This window comes from Carassius carassius, chromosome 44, assembly GCF_963082965.1.
Source record: "Carassius carassius chromosome 44, fCarCar2.1, whole genome shotgun sequence".
In the NCBI taxonomy this organism is placed as follows: domain Eukaryota; kingdom Metazoa; phylum Chordata; class Actinopteri; order Cypriniformes; family Cyprinidae; genus Carassius; species Carassius carassius.
The window spans coordinates 4,524,340-4,544,824 of NC_081798.1; the positions used below are offsets into that span (position 1 = coordinate 4,524,340).

Genomic DNA, 20,485 nt, shown 5'->3' on the forward strand with positions numbered 1-20,485 from the left:
ATTAAAGAATGACAGTGTCTCTGACAGATGGAGGTAGAGAGTGCAGTCACAATCACTTCCATAAGGTGGATGAGTTTTGAGGGTTTTTTTTCAGAATAAACATGAGAAAAATGCATAAAAGGGAGAAAATATGGTGCATTTTTTTTTGATAGGATAGGCAGAGTTAATATTTAAAATGTATTTAAAATTATATTTAATAGTATTAAATGTCATATTTGTTAATTTTACTCTGACTAAAATGGCATCTTATGTTAGTCAACAAAATCACATTTAAGCTGCTGAGACAGCAGAATTACTCATAGCTCAAGTGGTTCAATCACTGACATTATTAACTATGATTGGATTACATTAAAAATATAAAATATAATATAAATATAAATACCAGCATGGTGTATAACATCATTCATTAACATAACTTCATTAAATACAAGTTGTTGGGTCACTTCTGTACTACTTACATCCTGAAGCAAAATAATTTACCAAGTTTGTGTGTGGGGAATTATTTAGTGCAATAATGCATCATAAAAGCCAGAATATGGCCTTGGGATTTGGCTGAGGTTCTGGTGTGGGCAGGGTCGGAGCGGTGCATACAATTCTCAACTTTTGAGCATGACTTTCTAGACGGCCAGCGCATACATATTCTTAAGGTCTTGATGAGATCGAATCGATTTCTGTGGGTTATAGGGAAGCTTGGCAGCAGAGTTTTTGAATTCCAAATTGTGTTCTTATACATTAGGTGGAATTTGATAGCTGATAATTCAGTGTCTGCGCTTTATCAATATTGAACCAATGCAGATGAAATTATAGAAAGTTACATTTTTGAAAACTAAAGGAAGCTGGGTGGATTACTTACAAATTGTACTGTTGTGACTGTTACTGATTACAGATTACAAACTAGTTTTAAGATTTCCAATAAACTTGCCATATTGATGTTAAAAGTTGATGAAAAAGTTAATAATTAAATCATAATATACTGTGTGTGTGTGTGTGTGTGTGTATATATATATATATATATATATATATATAATTAACTGAATCAATATTAACTTTAGATATTTCATTACATACCCAAAGTCTTCTAAGTTTGAAAATTTTTTGAATCAACAGTTACTGTAAGTCACTGGATATGAAGACAACATGGTGTTGCATAGCTATGCATCAGTGTTCATTACCTTGCATATTTGTTTCATACATGGTCTATCATGTATGAGCTGCTTTTCCCCCTGAAATTTGGAATCATCATGTGCAAATTTATTCACATTTCTGTATATAATCAAAGCTAAATGGTATGACACACGGTAGAATTATTAGAAAGGAAAATTTAAAAGAGAGAAAAAGGAATGAGGGAGAATCAGTATATTATGAATATTTTTCTTCCATTGTGTGAAAAATTTGTAATCCATAAAAGGATACTGTAATTTGATCATGAGCATTTTGAAATTGATTAATTTTTGGAATCTAATTATGTAATCATTTAATCAGTTACTACCCAGCACTATATATAGGGCCAGATTTACTAACAGCTTGCGCCAGCGAAAACTGTGTTTTGGCGTTAAAATAGTACTGTCAGGATTTACTAAATATGCATAGTGAAGAATTAGTGCTGAAAAGGCATGGACTCAGTTATTTTGGTGCCTGACCTTATTGAATATGCATTTGTAGGAGTTTCCATTTAAGACGCAAAATTTATGGGAGGAGAGTATTAAAATGAATCGCGCAACGTGATTTACAAATGTTTGCAATCATCAAATTACTGGTATTTGCGCCATAATTTAACACTCAAAAAAGCATAAAGTATGTTGTAATTTGCACTGTTCTTGATAGATTGCGCTGGTCGTTATGTACAATTATTAAAATGCATGAATTTGCATGATGTCACCATTTTCACAAATTTGCAGTTTTGCTTATTGTTTTCAAAAACGTTGCACTTTGAAACCTGTTTTCAAAAGTTTGCATTTTCAAGCCTCTAAAACGCCATCTGTTTTAGGTTGAAAATGCTGTTCTGTAAACACCCTTCTTTATTTGTGTGTTTTAAAAGGTTGGCAGCAAGGTAATGTGTATTTTTTTAATTCCATATTGTGTCATACACAATAAGTGGAATTTGATAGCTGATAATTCAGCGTCTGCTCTTTTGAATGGAATAATCCGGTCTGTGTCTGATCCTGGATTTGTCACCGAATTTGTTTTCCAGCTGAGCAAAATTACGACGATAGTAAACAGAGGAAAGGAAAGTAGGTGGCTCGTGGGCGAAAAAGGGGGACACTTCATAGAGAAAGACAGCGAGCGAGATAAAGGGAAAGAATCATGTTTGAAGTGAGAGACAAAGCAAGAGAATGATAGAGTGAAAGACAAGAGGACAAAGAGAGTTCAAGAGAGAGAGGGACTGCAAGTGCGCTCTGATTGTGATGTCAGAGTGGATGGGGCATTCATCATCCTCTCTGTAGATTGGGGAGGGTGCCACAGAGGGACTGACAGTGCTGAGGCTTCTGTCAGAGTTATAGATAGAGCTGTAGGCTGCTGAGCTCCACACTGGAGCGGTGAAAAACGCTTTCTCTGGGCCTCCTGAGGAACGCTAATTACTGGCATGTTAAATGACTCTATAGGCCAATTCACCAGTACAGTAATGGATTGGGGTGTTGTGCTCGTGATTGAGACTCTTCCATCATTACTGAAGATCATGGAGGAAATTGCTTATTATGGTCTGTGAAACTATAGTGTCATTTAAGGTTACAGGGAATGTGTTACTATATTTGATAATGCTAATGGATACTAAGCTAAAATGAAATTCAACACATGCTTTCCTCTTGTTAGTTGAGATAACTAGATAAAACTGGAAAGTGGACAGGAAGTGCTAAGGAAAATGCTCATTTTCCTGTTGTATCCAGTGTTGGGGTGCATTAAAGTAATATTAAATAGTTGAAAAACTACATTATATAAGGCTATTAACAAAAAATGACAAAAATAATTATGGGGGCAATGCCTATTTGATGAATTCATTTAATGACAACTCTATTTTTCTGGTACAGAAATAATGTTTTGAATGAATAAATGCAATTAGTGACGCCATTAAATCTGAACCAATACAGATAAAAATGAAAGAAAAATTAAATGATAGAAAACTAAGAGAAACAACAATTATATAATAATATCTTCAATGGATTGAATCACACAAAAACACGTCACTCCAAAATAATTATATGTTTCAGAAAAAAAGAAGCCTTCTTCCGACAAGAAATATTTGTGATTTTTGTATCATTAGAATCAAGCACATTTTCCCTAAAGTTTCTCCTTACTGCAGTGTGTGTATAGCATAATTCGATTAGCATATATTTCCCCATTTATTGTCTTAAAAGAATAGTCTAAAATGTAAATGGAGTGGTGTGGATTACTTGTGGATTATTGTGATGCGTTATCAGCTTTTCCGACATTCTGACGGCACCCATTCACTGCAGAGGATTCATCCATTGATGAGCAAGTGATGTACAGTAATGCTATATTTCTCCAAATCTGAACACACACACACACACACACACACACACACACACACACACACACACACACACACACACACTTTTTTACATTCTAGAAATGCAGATGTTTGAATAAATAAGAGTTTATGTTTTATAATAATTCTGAATTTGAATAGTCCCTTAAATAAACCAAATTTTATTGAATTATTGTTATGTTTGTCATATTGGGGTGAAATTTGACCTAGACAGATTTTGAGTGATTAATTTTGAGTGGTTAATCTGATTACTACAGTATACATTTGCATTACAGGGTTGATATGGAAATGAATTGACATTGCTGCCTATACAAATTTGCAACAGGTATTAATCCCATAATGCAGAAATGCCTGCACACTATCCTTCCCCTACGTTAGACCTTCCGCTAATGATGCTTGCTGTTACACCAACAGGATACGGCTGTGGGGTATTCAGTATTCACTACCACTGGTGTTCTTGAGTGCACTTCAAGGAATGTCTAAGGAAGCTTTAATTGTGATTCACGCATAAATATGTGTGTGTGTGTGTGTTTGTTTGTGTGTGTGTGTGTGTATATATATATATATATATATATATATATATATATATATATAGATAAATATAGTTCCATGTTGGTATTCAGGTCCTTTTGAGGCATTAAATCACACTGTCTGTCATTTCTCCCATGCATGGTTTAACAGCCAAAACAGAGTGATGAACTTCTGATTGGCCCTTATGCCTCGCATTCATTTTAATGAAACTCACACCATTGTGCAGCCATGAGCAGTGGAGAGACATATTTCACCCTGACACATAGCACTATGCTCTCACGATTCACTTATTTCTAACTGCTTTACACCGGACAGATGGGTACATAAATTTCCCCATGCAGAAAATATAAATACCAATAAATGCTGTTTTAAAAATGAATGACTTCACGAGAACATGCGTGACGTCACGTGGCTGGAGAGTAGAGTACAAGATGTTGCTGTGTGTAAATTTCTGACTTTCAACATGCATTCATGAGCGATGTAAAAGAATCAATATGTCAATGATCTGATTCATTCTTGCTCCTGGTAATGTTTGAAAACTTTCTTTTTGCTTTCCAGAAAGGAAATATAAACTCCAGTAGGATAAAACTGTCAAACAGGCCTTGCCAACTGTATATCCTTAAATAAAACCCATTTGCCAAACAAGGTAGTTTACTGCTCTGTGTGGGTTGTAATCTTGCAGACCAGAAAACATGCCCGCCAAGTTGTTGCCTTTAATATTTCCAAGTAAAATAAAAAAATATTACAACTCATGCCTTAACCTTGACAAGTAGCTTTAGAGTTTACATAAGCACCGTATTAGAAACCATCTGCCTTTTCCACCCTTTGCGAGATATTTATTTTTTCTAGATCACACACTTTTTTCATATGTAATGTGGTTCTCTCAGCTGTAAATTATGCAGTGCTTATTTATTTACCTGGAAACTAGTGTAAATGTATAGGTCTGAAAATGATTCAACCATCTTCATTCAGCCTATAAGACAAAAGAAAAGGGGAATAAGGAACAGTAATGGCAACTGGGTTTAATTATTGAATATGGTTGTGTGTGAAGATCAGCACTTTGGTTGTGTGTGTGAAAGGTCTAGAATGAATGAATGAATGAGGAAGAAGAATAAAGAAGGATATAATACAGATTCCTTGTGAGTAATAAAAATAAACACCATTCAGTGGTTTCTATGGGCATAGAGACCATTGAGCGAACGGCTCAGTTCATTTCTCGTTGTTCTTTGTTGATGAACCAAACATTTGTGACCCTTATCAATCAGCTGTTCAATTTGATTTCATCAACCAAACTCATTAGACAATCGATTCCTAACCTTTAGCACAGTACCTCTGACTCTTAGTGGACAGCATGGAGACAGAAGAATAAGAACCCCTATACATCTAGCCATTGAACGTCTCATAAAGGATAGTTTGTTCAGAACAGCCGATATCTTATTTTCAATCTCGATTACTCTATTGACTGGAAGAACCCAGATCACACATGCATTTATATGCATCAATGACATAGTTAACCTTCTAATGGGAGCTGGATTGCAATAAGTGACAGGTTAATTACTTTTTTTCTCACTTATTGATACTAAAGTGCAGGTCTGTAAACACAATATGGATTTGACTAATATGTTATTCAGAATAATAGTTGATCATTTTTGGGCACCTCCTTAGATAACTGCTAAGTGCTGCATGAGAAATGTATTAATTTATTTTACTTTAGAGTATTATGCATTTAATAAATATTTACATTTATTTTAGAATAAATATCATAAAAATCATTATGTATTTTAATGTTTGTTTTATTTGATACATATTTAGAGTATAAAATTATATATGTGTGTGTGTGTGTGTGTATATATATATATATATATATATATATATATATATATATATATATATACACACATACATACTTTTTTTTGCAAAAATACGTGTTGTTTGTTTATAAATGAATTGTATTTAACTCATTGCAAAGTATACAATGAAAAAAAATAACATTAAATGGTATCTACATTTACCTTTTATTCAAGTCGAAAAAAACTATTTTACATTGTTGAAACAATTCATATTTAAGGGTTACAACAGCTCTATAACGTATAAATTGCACGTTGCCACTTTTTACGTTATATTAAGAAAGTCCATGTGTCCAGCAAATGATTAAAATGCACCAAAAATTGCAATTATTAGCGAAGTTGTCTGAAAATACAACACCAAATAATCTATATCATCACCGCCTTTTGCTTAATGAAACATCCCGTGCGTCATTCCCTCATCTATGCAGATTTGTCTGCAGAAGCCCTTTCTTGGAAGGAGAGAAAGATGCTGTTTCTTTCATGGTTGCGCATTTGAAGCGTCGTTTTCTATAATAAATTGCAAACTCATTTATTCTTTCATAGCTGGCTACGTACTATAGGAACAACACTGGGTGATTGTTAACGCCAGATGTGAATTAGAATATTCGGATACAGTCTTTCACCGGCAAAACATCGACCGCCCGAGCTCTGAAACTTTAGACAGGAACGATGGTTTGAGTCGAGACTCCTCAGAGCTTCAGTGAGAACACGTGAACTCACCCTCGTGGATGTTTCACGGGATTCTTTGAAGATCGAGATCCTCTCATCCGCTCCTCTCGTGCTGAGGCTCATTTGAATCAACATCACGCGTCTATCAACATCTTGTGCGTTTTGGGATTTTTGTCATGGTCACTGAATTTCGTTGAAATACTCAAAAGGATTTAATCGTCCACAAATATCATATTGGACGAAGACCAACATCGTAACAGCCGGAAGGTAGGTTTGACCATCAATATGTTTTAGCATAAGATCTTTTTAGCATGTTATGTCACCTTTTTAATGGTCAAACCCGCATTTATGTTATAAAACGGTGCTGTTGAAGTTGTTAATGAGTAATGCAAAGCAATAATAAATGTAACTGTGTCATCAGTTACAAATGGAACGGTAAGTTCGCAGATAGCCTACCTTGTGCTGGAAGAAAACTTAAGTGCCGTTTGTATTTGTTTATTAGGGATAGGAATCTTAAGCAAATGAACGATTATGATTCCTGTGAACGACTAATAAGGTTCCATTTACGATTCCTTTAGTAGCAGAATAAACATGTAAAGCAGTATATATTTTCGACTGTTCTTTTAAAAGGCAGCATACATGCAATTTAAAATAACATATGAATAACACTGATTTTTAACCAGCCTTAAGTAAAACATAACATAATAACAGTTTTTGGCTCATTTCAAGTTATACAAGACGACACTTAATGGCTTAAGTGAATCAGTTTAATACAGTAACAGTTCCCGCTGATTCATAAGAATTTTTGAATCACTTAAAAGAACCGATTCATAAGAGTCGTTCGTTTAGGAATCTGACTGCATTGGGTGCACTGTTTTTGACTCACTAAATGGTACCGACTCATAAGAGTCACTCTTTCGATCGGGAAATAGGGCTGCAATGTATGCTTTTTTTAATTGATTCAAAAGAACCGACTCATAAGATCCATTGCTTCATGAATCGGCTACACTTCTAAAGATTTTTTAGCGGTGTTGCGCTCGACATTAAAACAGGAAACGCTGGCCTAGTGCAAGTACAGTTGTGCTTTCAATTAAAGCATTTACCACCAGGTTTTGTATATTTTACTATGATACTGAGAAGAGTTAACTGGGTACTATTTTTCACAAAAATGAGCTCGCCTTAGAACACTCACGGTCGCTGTCCGTGGTAGCCTACATTAACCAGCCCAGTGTATAGAGAAACATTGACTTTGCTCGCTAATCTCACTCAGATGTTTTCTTTGAGCGAGGACAGATCGGATATGGCTGGCACAGGTGAAGTTTCTTCTCACAGCAGACCTCTGGGGCTTTCGTCTCCTTCGCCACCCTCCCCTAGAGCTGTACTCCTGTAGATGGCAGTGTAAATCAAATATTTACGCTCAGTTTGATGAGTCGTCGTGATAAGTTCCTGTCAGGTCGCTTGTAAAGTAAACCTTTGCGGAGTATTACGCAAAATTACTCTTTCTGGCACGAAGAGAACAGCAATCATGTAATTGTATCCTCCAGTAGCGCGGGATCGTTTAACTTCATTCTCGAAGAAATTAGTTATCTGTGAAACACTGTAAAAGCAATCCACACTTGATGTAGATGCCTAGCACTCAATACTATGTGACCTGTATTTCCATCCATCGAACGTCTCACCATAGAAGTCATTTGGAATGGATCTATCTAGAATATTTTGAATAGATAGTGGGTAATAATACATATTTTTAAAGTATATTCCTGTAGTTCTAAAAGAAACTTTAAGGTCACAGTTTAGCTCCCAGTAAATACATACTGATAAAGTGTATACCTTTAATGATGATGTATACCTTCGTTATATACTGTATATTTGTGTAATATAAATACACTAAGCTGTAGTGTATTATAAAATATGCTAATGTATGATTTTAGCCCATATATATATATATACATATATATATATACACTAAATTTGTCTTAGATAGAAAGATACCCTGTCTCTATATTTTTTTTTAACACATAATATACATTAGTACATTTGTGTTATTTTCCTTCTGTACATTAGTAGCCTACATATGTGTTTGTGTTATTATAAAACTAATATAAAAGGCAAAAAGTATTTGGATGCCTTCTTGGTGTCATTAGTGAATATTAGTAAAAGGTTCATATCTAAAAGGACTGAAAACTCCAAAAACACAAAATAAGAATTCTAAATTTCAGATGAACTGTTCCTTTAATATGATGAACAACACCTTTGCTTATTATGTTAGGACACCTGTGTGAAGCCAGGTGTAACAGGCTTCTGTAAAATCACCTCATAAAAGATCACCTTGGTGCAGTTTGTTCAAATTCAAACTGCAAAAAAGTTTGTTCTTAGGAAAAAGACATGGCACTGTTATATTTCAACTATGTAATTTCCTCTATTTAGAAAAGTGTTGTGTTGTTTGTTTGTTTGTCTGTGTTTTAGTGCTCTAGAGCTATGTTAATGTGGTCATGTTGCTGACCCCAATGCCCTCCTCGCTTGAGGTTTCAGAGATCAAAGCATGAGCTGCAGACAGCTCCTTCTCCACTTTTGACTAATAATGTCTGAGAGCACTTGTTTCATGTAGAACAGTGGTGGGGAACGTTGATCCTGGAGGGCCGGTGTCCCTGCAGAGCTTAGCTACAACCTTAATCAAACACACCTGAACGAGCTAATCAAGGTCTTCAGGATACAGGTAGGTCTTTTTTTTTCAGGGTTGGGGCTAAACTCTGCAGGACAGTGGCCCTCCAGGATCTATTGTACTCTATCTTCCATGTGCCTTGTGCTGCTTTATTTAACTGTATTTGTATTATTATTATTTTTTTTACATGCCCTTATTTGTATAGTTGTATCTTATATTTAATCTGTATCTATCTGTATTGTTATGCTCTACTGTTAATGTTACATGTATGCACCAAGGGTCTGAGATTAATGCAATTTCAATTCTCTGTATGTATGTTCTGTACATGTGGAATAATTGGAAAAAAAGCAGACTTGACTTGACTAAATGATCCCAGAGTGGCCCTTCTGGCCACAACCTTGTCCCAGTTGCCTTGTGCATTACTGGTAACCTGAAAGAGCAACTCTTACAATAAGCACTGTTGGAAATGCCAACTATACACTTTTAATTTGATTCATCATTGTGGGGAATGGGGATGTATATATATGTGTGTGTGCGTGTGTGTGTATGTGTGTGTGTGTATATATATATATATATATATATATATATACGGTCTCTGTATTACTTTTTTGCTTGTCAAATTAAGAAATAATTCATACATTCTGTACTGCCAGCAATACTGCATTTTATGAATACAGTAGAGCTTTATATAACTTGTGAGAAAAGCCACAGATTGGAAGAAAGAAAGATGCAGAAATAAATGTGAGCTTTCAGAGGTCATGATAATACAGTGATAAAATAAGCCAGTGTACTTGTTTCAGGTAGTGGGTGAAGGTCCATGCAGTGTGGAGCGGACAAGCAGTACTAGGTGGTCATCGGATAAGAAGTGGCTACAAAGTGGACATGTCATGTACAGTATACATTCATGAAGACTGCTTCACAGTGAATGCTGCTTGTCTCTGTATTAGCTATTCTTGCAAGACTGGATATCTGTGTAGCAAGTTGCCCAAAGGCAAAGAACACTAAACTAAACAGCAGCTTGTTTGTCTTGGAAAGGGTCACTGCTTCTCATCTCAGTTAAACAACGATTACATTCCCTGTCCAGAATGCAGTATGCTGATTACAGCACAGCTGCTTGTTTATGTGTCTTAAAGGAATAGTTTACCAAAACATTATGTCATCATTTATTCACCCTTATGTCGTTCCAGTTTCTTTCTTCTGTTGAACACTGAAGAAGATAATTTTGAGGAATGTTGATGACCAAACAGTAGCAGGTAAAAAATAATACTAAAAACACTGGTTGGAAGCACCAAGATGCATATCAAGTCTGTGCAAGTAATTTATTATGCAAAAAAAAAAAAAAAAAACCACAGTGGCTTTTTCTGCTACACCAAATTACCTTTTTCTTAGTGATATATATGGCGCCTGATTTTCAGAATTTATGATTTTGTTCTCTTCGCATCGTTCCTAGATGGAAACGGGGCTTTATTTAGAAATGTTTAATGCAATAAAGTTAAAAAAGTGATAAAGAAAAAATTTCTGAAGAAAGAAAGATATGAACATCTTGGATGACATGGGGGTGAGTGAATTATGAGGATTTTTTTTATTCTGGAAGTGAACTAATCCGTTAAGTTCTCAACTTTGGATGGAAACATAGCTGTTTACTTCTGTTGCATGGGGAAATCAACATTCTTCTAAATATCATCTTTTATGTTCAGCAAAGGAAATAAACTCATACAGGTTTGAAACAACTTGAAAGTGAGTAAGTGATGACAATTTTCATTTTCGGGTGATCTGTCCCTTTAACTCGCACAAATCTCTTTCCTGTCTTTAAAAGACCTCAGCAGAAGATCTGCGAGGGATATGGTAGGCGAATGTGTTTCTTAGAGACAAGGCTGGAGTGTGAATGTCATCTTTCCGGTCTCTCTTTCTCTCATAGTGGCATGAAAGTGTCCTGCCCACTCACCATGGCTGACTAATAGTGAGTGGCTGCCAGTCTGTTGGACAGGTTGTGGCCAGTCACTGAAACATTTAATAGCTCATATTCCTTTTCGCTGTACCTGCCCACACAGCACATGCTATAGAGATCTCATCGGCATGGCCGATGGTAAATACAAGCGAGCTGAAAACAAGTGACCATGGATGAGGCCTGTTAGGTGGCATGGATGCCTGACAGAATATGTGTGGTGCCTTGTAGTTTGAGTATTGCTCTTTCGGCCATTTTTGAGACTTGTGGTTTAGGAGTATGTGCAGAAAGCACACAGGAGATGTTAACATGGTCTTGGTTTCTTGGTTTATGTTTTGATTTGGTTGCTCTTTCCCGTGGTCCACTGGGGGCCAGTTGTGCAGGCACTTTGGGGGGTAAATGGAGTGCACAGGGCACAAAAACCTGGACAGGTTTAGATGTGACATTCATAAAATGGTAGTTTCTGAGTGAGTGTAACGGGACTTCCCACTTCATCCATCCTTTTTTAAAGTGAAAACATCACAATAAATTCAACTTTAATTTTGTTTTGGGTAAAATACCATGTAGATGAATTATTATTATTATTATTATTATTATTATTGCTATTGAGGTTTACTGTACTGTATACTTTAAATATAATTGACAGAAAAAATTAATAATTATTATTATTAATAATAATAATAATAATGATAATGTATTATTATTATTATTTAGTTGTGAAATTATCTTTGTGTTTTTTGAAGCTAAAATATTTTTATTGAAGATCGTACTAAATTAATGTGAATCATTTTGTTTATGTATGCCTTGATTACAATTGGTCTGATATGGAATAATAAAAATAAATAAATATGAAAATCTAATAATTATAATGATGATGATGATAATAATAATGTATTTATAAATAAGATAATAAATAGTTTAGTTATCAAATTATTATTATTATTATTGATTATAATTGATATAAAAATAAAAATAAAGTAAAATAAAGAATAAGAATAACAATGTATTATTATTATTATTATTATTACTGTTATTACTATTATTATATATTAGAATGATTCTAATCAGCTTACTCACAGAAGCTTTCCTTTTTTTTAAGCTAAAAATCATTTTTGAAGATTACAATACATTAATTTGAATAATGTTGTGTTTTTTATGTATGTTTCAAATATAATTGAAGCATGATGATGTTATTGAAGATGTTTACTGTATCATTAAATTAAAATTGGTCCGTTATACATAATTAAAATAAATAGAAAATATATAAGTGAAGTACTACTACTACTACTACTAATAATAATAATTGAATTAATATCATCATCATCATCATCATCATCATCATTGACGGTATTATTGCTTATTTCTTTATTTCTTTATTTATTATTAATTTATGTCCATTTTCTTTCTGGTAATCAACAGAGTAAACTCAAACTAACAAATATTAAAATATTTAAACAGTTAAGTCTTATATAAAACTTGAACTCTCTATACTGTTGTGAAAGAGTTTCCTTTAGGGATGCTAATTTAATTATTTCTTCACATAAATGGTTAAACCTATGGGGTCTGAGGGTGTTTTGGGAACCTGGAGAAGTTTTGACATGCCTTAACATTTGTGCTTTTTTTTTTTTTTTTGCATCTTGCTGACAGAGTTTTGGGTCGTCCATCCTGAGGATGGCATGGAGGCCAGCTGGAGCTCATTACTAGTTGCAGACAGGCTGGATAAACTCCTAGTTTGCTTGTGAGAATCTAGTGCTCTCCAAAGATAGAGGGAATTTACGTCTTTGTGCACTGTAATTGGTAACGTGTGTCATTAAAGTGGCTGTGCTGTTTGGATTTTTCATTGAATTACATTTACTATCCCTCCATAGGCTGAAGAACATTACAGACACATTAGTGTAGACACACACACAGTCCTCCTCCGTTACTCCTGGCATGAAACATAGCAATTAGCACATTACTAAGTTCACCATCAGGAGAATTGAATGAGGTGAGAGAAGTGCCCCCACTGAGCTCTGACTGAATTATGTAACATTACTCTGATGACATTTGGCAATGGCATTTGGCAGCAGTGAGCAAACCCAACAGAAAAGTCTCATCTTCAGTTGAAATAGACACTAATGTTGTATGCTGCATTGATAATGTTTAGATATTTCTCACTTTGAAAATGAATAGCACGTCTCTCCTCAACAGAGGCATGCAGAGCTATCTGCAGGATGCGGGGTGCGGGATGAGTTGCATGCTGGAATTTAGTATTTGGGGTTAGGGCTTTGTTCAAATCCCAAAGTCTACGTGAAAATATGAGCAATAGCAAAAGTGATGGTTGACTTGGCTAATTACTGTATTTATCAAGTGAGATGAAAAAGAACAGTTTTGGTTCCTGGGAGGGATACAGAGAGAAAATATTTAGCTAAAGTGATTATTGAGCTCCTGCCTAAATTATTAATTATATCCATCTGTACTGGCATTTCAGCAGCGGTGTGGAGATCTGAAGAAAGATTTATTGAAAACATAATTTATCCTTTGCGGTTATGCAGAAACATGCAATTTAGAGCAACCCTAGATGATTGCTTAAGCACTGACTAGAATGTCCACTGAATACATAATTTGACTGTCGCTTTCTTATAAAGAAAGCAGTTTGCTCGAGTTGTAATGTTTATGATTATAGTATATAAAAGTGTAGATTAGAATAGCTGCTGTATTAACCAATAAAGTAATGTACTTGTCCACGCTAATGGCGGAAATGCTGCAGGACTTTGTAACACAACCACAATCATATTTAACTGTATTTTACTTGGTTCAACTACTATATGTCATACTGTTATATCTCTGTCATTAAGTGTTATATTAGGTCAGATCTGTTACTGTCAATCATTTAGATCAAGTTCGGATAGTTTTATTGTGTTCAAAAAAAAGTTTAGTTTGAAAAAGTTTGGACACAATTAGAAATATTTATTTGCAACAACTGCTGGAACACTGAATGCTGCACGCACGCCGAGCATTGTCAAGGTAGCATCTCTAGTCAGTCATTCCCTTCACCTAGAGAGTTACAAACATTTATAGGAGACAGTAATGCCCTATACTTCAAGGGACCTGCCCTTCGAAGGCATTAGGGCATATTTTTTCGGACAATATTGTTTAAAATATGCAACAATATAGACCTCTTATTTACTGAACTGTTGTGTAAAAACCCATTTGCGTTATATTAGAGACAAAATCAGCACTTGTGTGATATTGCTCTCGCTGTTTGTGTGATAGCATGTGATATTAATATGAAACAAAAGCTCATGCAGGTGCTTTTTTGCCCCAATGTCTTGAATTTTAGGACATAACAGCATTTATGGTTTTGTTGGCCTGCATCACATTTGTCGACTGTATGAAATGTAAGATGACGTACAGGTCAGGGGGAGGGGTCAGTGCGTTAAGTGCATTAAAATATTTTAATCCAAATTTTTTTTCACAACTAATTCATTAAGTTAATCCATTAAACTGACAGCTCAAATAAATAAATACTTTTTTTGACATTGATGCTTGTCTTTGGTGCCAAAAGGACAGTGACGGTTGAACGCAGCGTCCAGTGTTGTAGAGGAGCATTGTCCTCCAGCTTCAGCCAACCCCCCCCCCCCCCCCTCCCTCCTCCTGCTGTGTGTGTGGGTCTGTGTGTTTGTAAGCTGTTGGACTGTGACCGTATTGAAGGGACATTGAGAAATCTTGACCTTTCCACCTTGAATCCCTGCATTCCGTCAAGCGGACTGACTCTTAAAACAGGACCGGCCACTACACTAGATTAAACGCATGGCTCGAGAGTAATATGTTGCAGTGTGCACGTATACATGGGTCGTAGATCTTTTCATTGGACCACTGTCAAGGTTACTTCTCGTCTTTAGCCGCTACAGCACTGCAGACGTCACACACCCTGTCCCATGACACCTACACCACTCTAATTTTATCATTGGCATGTTCTTTCAGTTTTTCAGTATTTAATTTTTATATATAACTTTACAGCAGTCTGTAAGTCTACTTATAATGTTAGACTAGGTTTTTAACCTAAAGCACAATGTAGATCTTTGGGATTTCTGATGGTTTACATCTTCTTTATAAAGTGTGAATTAAATTGTGACCGGTGCTACAGTACATAGAGTCAAGAATTTCATGCAAGTTTCTGTGTATTTAATAGGCAACAACATTTAAATGTTTGCTATCATTGGTCTATATGCTCAAATATATACATCTGTCTGATGCTGACAGGTTTGTGTTAACAGTCATTTTTGGAGTTTCAGCATGCTAGAACCCCTCTTCACAAAACCATAAGTCCATAAAGTGAAGCTTTACTGAGTCTAGTGTGGAAGAGCTTCTACTCAAAGTCCAGACCTGAACTCCATAGAGCACCTTAAGATAAATGAGAACAATGAGGCCAACTTCATGTTTCAGTATTTAGAGGAAATCTTTCCCAGAGGACTGGAAAGTTTCATAGAGAATAAACTCTCTTTTAATGTCCAAGGCTTTGAAATGAAATGCTCAACAAGCACGTACAAGTGCACTCGGGTGTCCACGTCATACAGTACTTATGGAGTCTAAACTCTCTAATCTTATGATGAATGTACAGACCTAATTTCTCTCTAATATAAAGCAACTAAGGGTGCAGGAATAGGTAATGAAGAACATTATCATGTAGTTTAGCTTTTTAGCATCCCTTTTTATAAAATGAGCACTAATGGGTTTAGAGTAAGAGCACAGAGTTATCAGTCCAGTTAAGGAATGAGCTCACTGCAGGAAATGTAATTATTTTAATTGTTTACTTTCTAACCTCCTTTCCTAAGCAAAAAGCTAAAGTAGCAAGCATTAATCTGCTCTTCCAGCTGCAGCCTACATGTGTTCTTTTTCATTGTTTTACTTGCCCTTTTATTCTCTTTTCTCTAACTTTCTCCTGCGCTGCTCGTGTCAGTATCGTTTTTCTCTGAGGCTATGTTTAGAATAGCAACTTGCACACTCTTCTGTACTATTTCTGAAGTATGTACTGTGGATTGTAATTGAAGTTTCGGTTACAGTTGCATTATATATATAGTGCATAGTGGTGTTCCACAGTGCTAAATTGTCAATATGGAACTAAAGTGGTTAAAAGGAGTAAAAAAAAAAAAAAAAAAAAATGAAATGAAATGGTCATAATTTAATCACATTCATGTCCATGTGCACATATGACATATGAAAAGCTATATGACTTCCTTTTATTTGTGGACCGTAAAAAAATATTGTTTAGGACTATTTCAATTGTTTTTGTTCATGTAATGAAAGTGAAAGTGGTACAAAACAATACTGGACTTTCATTGTATGAAAAAAAAAATCGACATTTCTTCTTTTGTCGTTATTTTATTATTTACATGTTTTCTCAGAAATAAAAAAGTGTGGAATTAAAGGCTACTACAAGATGGGTGGCTAATAGTGACTGAATGTGATTCAAAGGTGCTGTTAATAACCAGAAAATGTATGTATATATATATATATATATATATTAGTAGGCTGCAACTGGTTTATGCACTTGCATAGCTCCTCTTTAGTTCTGGTTCTCTTTTGCCCTCTCCTTTGTTCTCATTTTTCTCACTGTTCTCTTTCTCTCTGTTTTTGAAGATTTCAGGGATTTTTTTTCTCTTCCCTGACTCCAGATGCACTCCATCACTCCTGGGTTTTCTTGCTTTTGCCAGAAAGCAGCAGTTTACATTTTATTGAGCTGCAGAATTAAATGTATCATTACAGGAGTCTGTACATCAAAGTAGACTGTAGTTAAACAAAACTCTCTTTTGGGGCTTCTGTTAAGCCAGTGGCCTGTAAGTCAATAGAACTGCTTTCCTGTCCTGAATCCAAAGCCACGGTCATTCACAAGCAGCACCTCCAAAAAGCTGCATTTTTCTATTGACTCCACGGTTAACACCACTGGCAAAAATCCTGACCTCTTATAAAAGGCCAAATGCCTGCAAGGTACAGCAATCATATCCTGGCTGTATTTCAGGTTAGGAATTTTGAGGCTAAATTTATTCCTAGTCACCAAGCAACACAGAATCAGCCCTCAAAATAAAGCAAGAGCAATATGTATCTGGCTTCTCACAACCTCGCCTCATATACTGCAGTCTATACATCACTAGGGAAACTTGTCTAGGTTTCATTTAGCGTTTTTACCTTTCAGTTAGTCATGAAAAATTCCATTTTTTTTTTTTAAAGAAATGTATTCTAATTTAGCAAAGGCACATTAAATTGATCAAAAGTGACACAACATTTCTAACATTACTAAATATTACTGTTTTAAATATGTTGTCCTTTTGAACTTTCTATTCTTCAGAGAACTTCACAGTTTCCATGAAGCATATTTCTACAACAACAATGATAATAATAATTTTGAGCATTAGAACAACTCAGCATTTAGAATGATTTCTGAAGGATCATGTGACACTGAAGACTGGAGTGATGATGCTGAAAATTCAGCTTTGCATCAAATGAATAAATTACATTTTAAAAATATATTTACATTTTCACAATATTATTGTTTTTGCTGTATTTTTAGTATATAAATGCACCCTTGGTCTTCTTTGAAAAACGAAATATATAAATAAATCTTAATATAATATAAAATTATTAATTATATGGATAATACTAAATATGTATATAATAAATACATCTTATCAACCCTTAACTTTTTAATAGTGTGTGTGTGTGTGCGTGAGTGTGAGAGTGAGAGTGTGTATGTATATAAATACATGCATATATACATACTGTATACAGTGCCTTGTGAAAATGTTCATACCCCTTCATTTTTTCACATTTTTTTTCTACATCAATCTACACTCCATACACCATAATGCCAAAGCAAAAACAGAATTGTCACAACTTTGAAATTTTATTCAAAATAAAAAACTGAAATAAGTACTTTGTATACAGTAAGTATTCATACCTTTAACTAAGTACTTAGTTAAAGCACATTTACAGCCTCAAGTCTTTTTGGGTATGATGCGACACATCAGCATTTGCCAATTATGTGCCATTCTTCTCCTCGCCTCTTCACCTCTCAAGCTCTGTCAGCTTGGATGGGGGCAGATGGACATTTTCAGGTTTCTCCAGAAATATTTGATAGGGTTCAATCCCAGGCTCTGGCTGGGCCACTCAAGGGCATTCAGAGAGTTATCCATAAGCCACCCTTGCTGTGTGCTTAGGGTCATTGTCCTGTTGGAAGGTGAACCTTCTGCCCAGTCTGAGGTTCTGAATGCTCTGTACTGTGTTTTCATTAAAGCCATCTCAATATTTTGCTGTGTTGAGCTTTTCTTCTGTTATGATAAGTCCCTCGGTCCCTGCCGCTGAAAAACAGCCCCACAGCATGAGGCTGCTACTAGCACACTTTACTTTTGGGATGATACTTTACAGGTAAAAAGCAGTGCCTGGTTTCCTTCAAACATATCATTAAGGTTCATCAGACCAGAGAATATTGTTTGTCACAGTCTGAGGGTGCTTTTATGGAAATTTCAAGTGTGTTTTCATGTGTTGTCACTGAGGTGATGATTGCGCTGCCACAATGCCATAAAGCCCAGTTTGGTGGAGCGTTGGAGTGATGTTTGTTCTTATGTAAGTTTCTTCTGTCTCCACATATGATCATGGAGCTCAGCTAGAGTGACCACTCTAACCAAAGCCCTTCTTCATCAATTGCTCAGTTTGGCCAGGAGGCCAGCTCTAGGAAGAGTCCTGGTTGTTTCAGACTTCTTTTGTTAAGGTAAATGAAGACTACATGCTCATGTGACCCTTCAGTGCAGCAGAAGTTATTTTCTGCACTCTTTCCCAGATGTGTGGCTTGATGCAGTTCTGTTTCAGAGCTCTAGATGAGTTTTTTTTTAAGACCTCAGTGCTTGGTTTTTGCTCTGATGTGCATTTTCAGCTGTTAGACCTTTTATTAAGATGTGTTACTTTCCAAATCATACCCATTCAATTGAATTTGCCACATGTTAACTCCACTCAAAGTGTAGTAATGTCTACAAGCAATATGAATGCTCCTGAGCTAAACTTCAACTGTCCCAGATAAGGCTATGAATACTTATGCAATAGAATCATTTTAGTTTTATTTTTTTATTTTTAATATATTTGCATTTTTTTTTGCCATTATGGTGTATGGAGAGTAGACTGATGATTTAAAGCAGTTTAACATAATGCAGCAGCATAAGAAAATGTAAAAAAAACCCAAAAAAACAAAAAAGGCTGTGGTGGTCCACAAGACACAAATGGAAAACATTGTGATTGATCACGGTAATGTAGAGTGTGTAACTAGCTTTAGGTCGTGTAGGTGCAAAACAGGACTGGAGGAAACCAAATCATCATCCAAGATGGATTCTTTTTCATCTAGATTAATACTTAATTCCCTGAAGGGATAGTCCGTCCAAAAATGAACATTCTGCCATCATTTAGTCAACCTCTGTGTTTCTTATTTCACGATTTGAAAGCAAAACCTAAGTTGTGAGATAAGGAGAGTAAGTTATGTCAGAATTGTAGTTTTTGGGTTACTCTCAGTTTAGCTGTGTCTATCCAATTAAAGATGATTTAGACTGCAAGGTTACTTGGCGTTCTTACTGTTTTTCTACAAAACAAATCGTAATGAGAGATAGGAGTGTATGGTTTTGCTTTGATTTTCCAGCTGTTTGAGGAACGTAATTGTTTATAGATTACACGGATGTAGTTGGCTTAATTTGCATGTGGTCTGTTCTGCGTCACTTTTTATTTCGAGTAAATCATCATCGAGTGGATTCGTACCTTATTAGCAGAGCGACTCGTGACCTCTGAACATCTCTATACCACCGTAATTAAAGCACTCAAATCAAAGCCGCTTGATGTTAAATAACAACACAAAGAATAGGAGCCGATCACTTCATCTAACAGATTATGGGGTCCAAGAATTTAAACGACTGTTTTATTCTGGGCTTTTCATACCTTTTAAAAGCGAACCCACCCCCTGAAATTGTCTGTTGTGGTTCTCTTAGCTTTTCTAAACGAAATTAGCAGCCTCTTTCACCGAACACGCCAGCACGGCTTCAATAAAAGCAGCCTGGATTTTTGTTTGATGGATGAGTTTGTTGTTTGCGGGTTGTCATTACTGGTTACACATTAGCTTACTGTATTCATTTCCCAACTTCTAAGTGTCAGCAAGCTCGATGCTTATTAAAGAATAAAAGAATCCCAAATAGCTTTCAAAATCCTAAGTTGTCATAAAATCGTTGCTTTAAAAAGCTGGTATTTATGACCTGCTCATTATCGTTTTGACCGTGTTGTTGTTCAGACATCGCAGCCAATATGTCAAACCCAAG

General features: G+C 35.4%; 1 protein-coding gene across 4 annotated transcripts in view; it reads left to right on the top strand.

The window, feature by feature from the left end:
- The window catches only part of LOC132126048 (neuroligin-1-like), a 284,712-nt gene that overhangs the window by 16,661 nt on the left and 247,566 nt on the right, over positions 1-20,485 (top strand). Inside the window, exon 1 of one of the 4 annotated variants that reach the window (XM_059537042.1) lies at positions 6,699-6,819. The exons of the other annotated variants lie outside the window; for them this stretch is intronic. The gene's annotated coding sequence lies outside the window, so the exon portion shown is untranslated. Of the gene's footprint in view, positions 1-6,698; positions 6,820-20,485 lie in introns of those variants that run through there. 4 annotated transcript variants of the gene reach the window in all.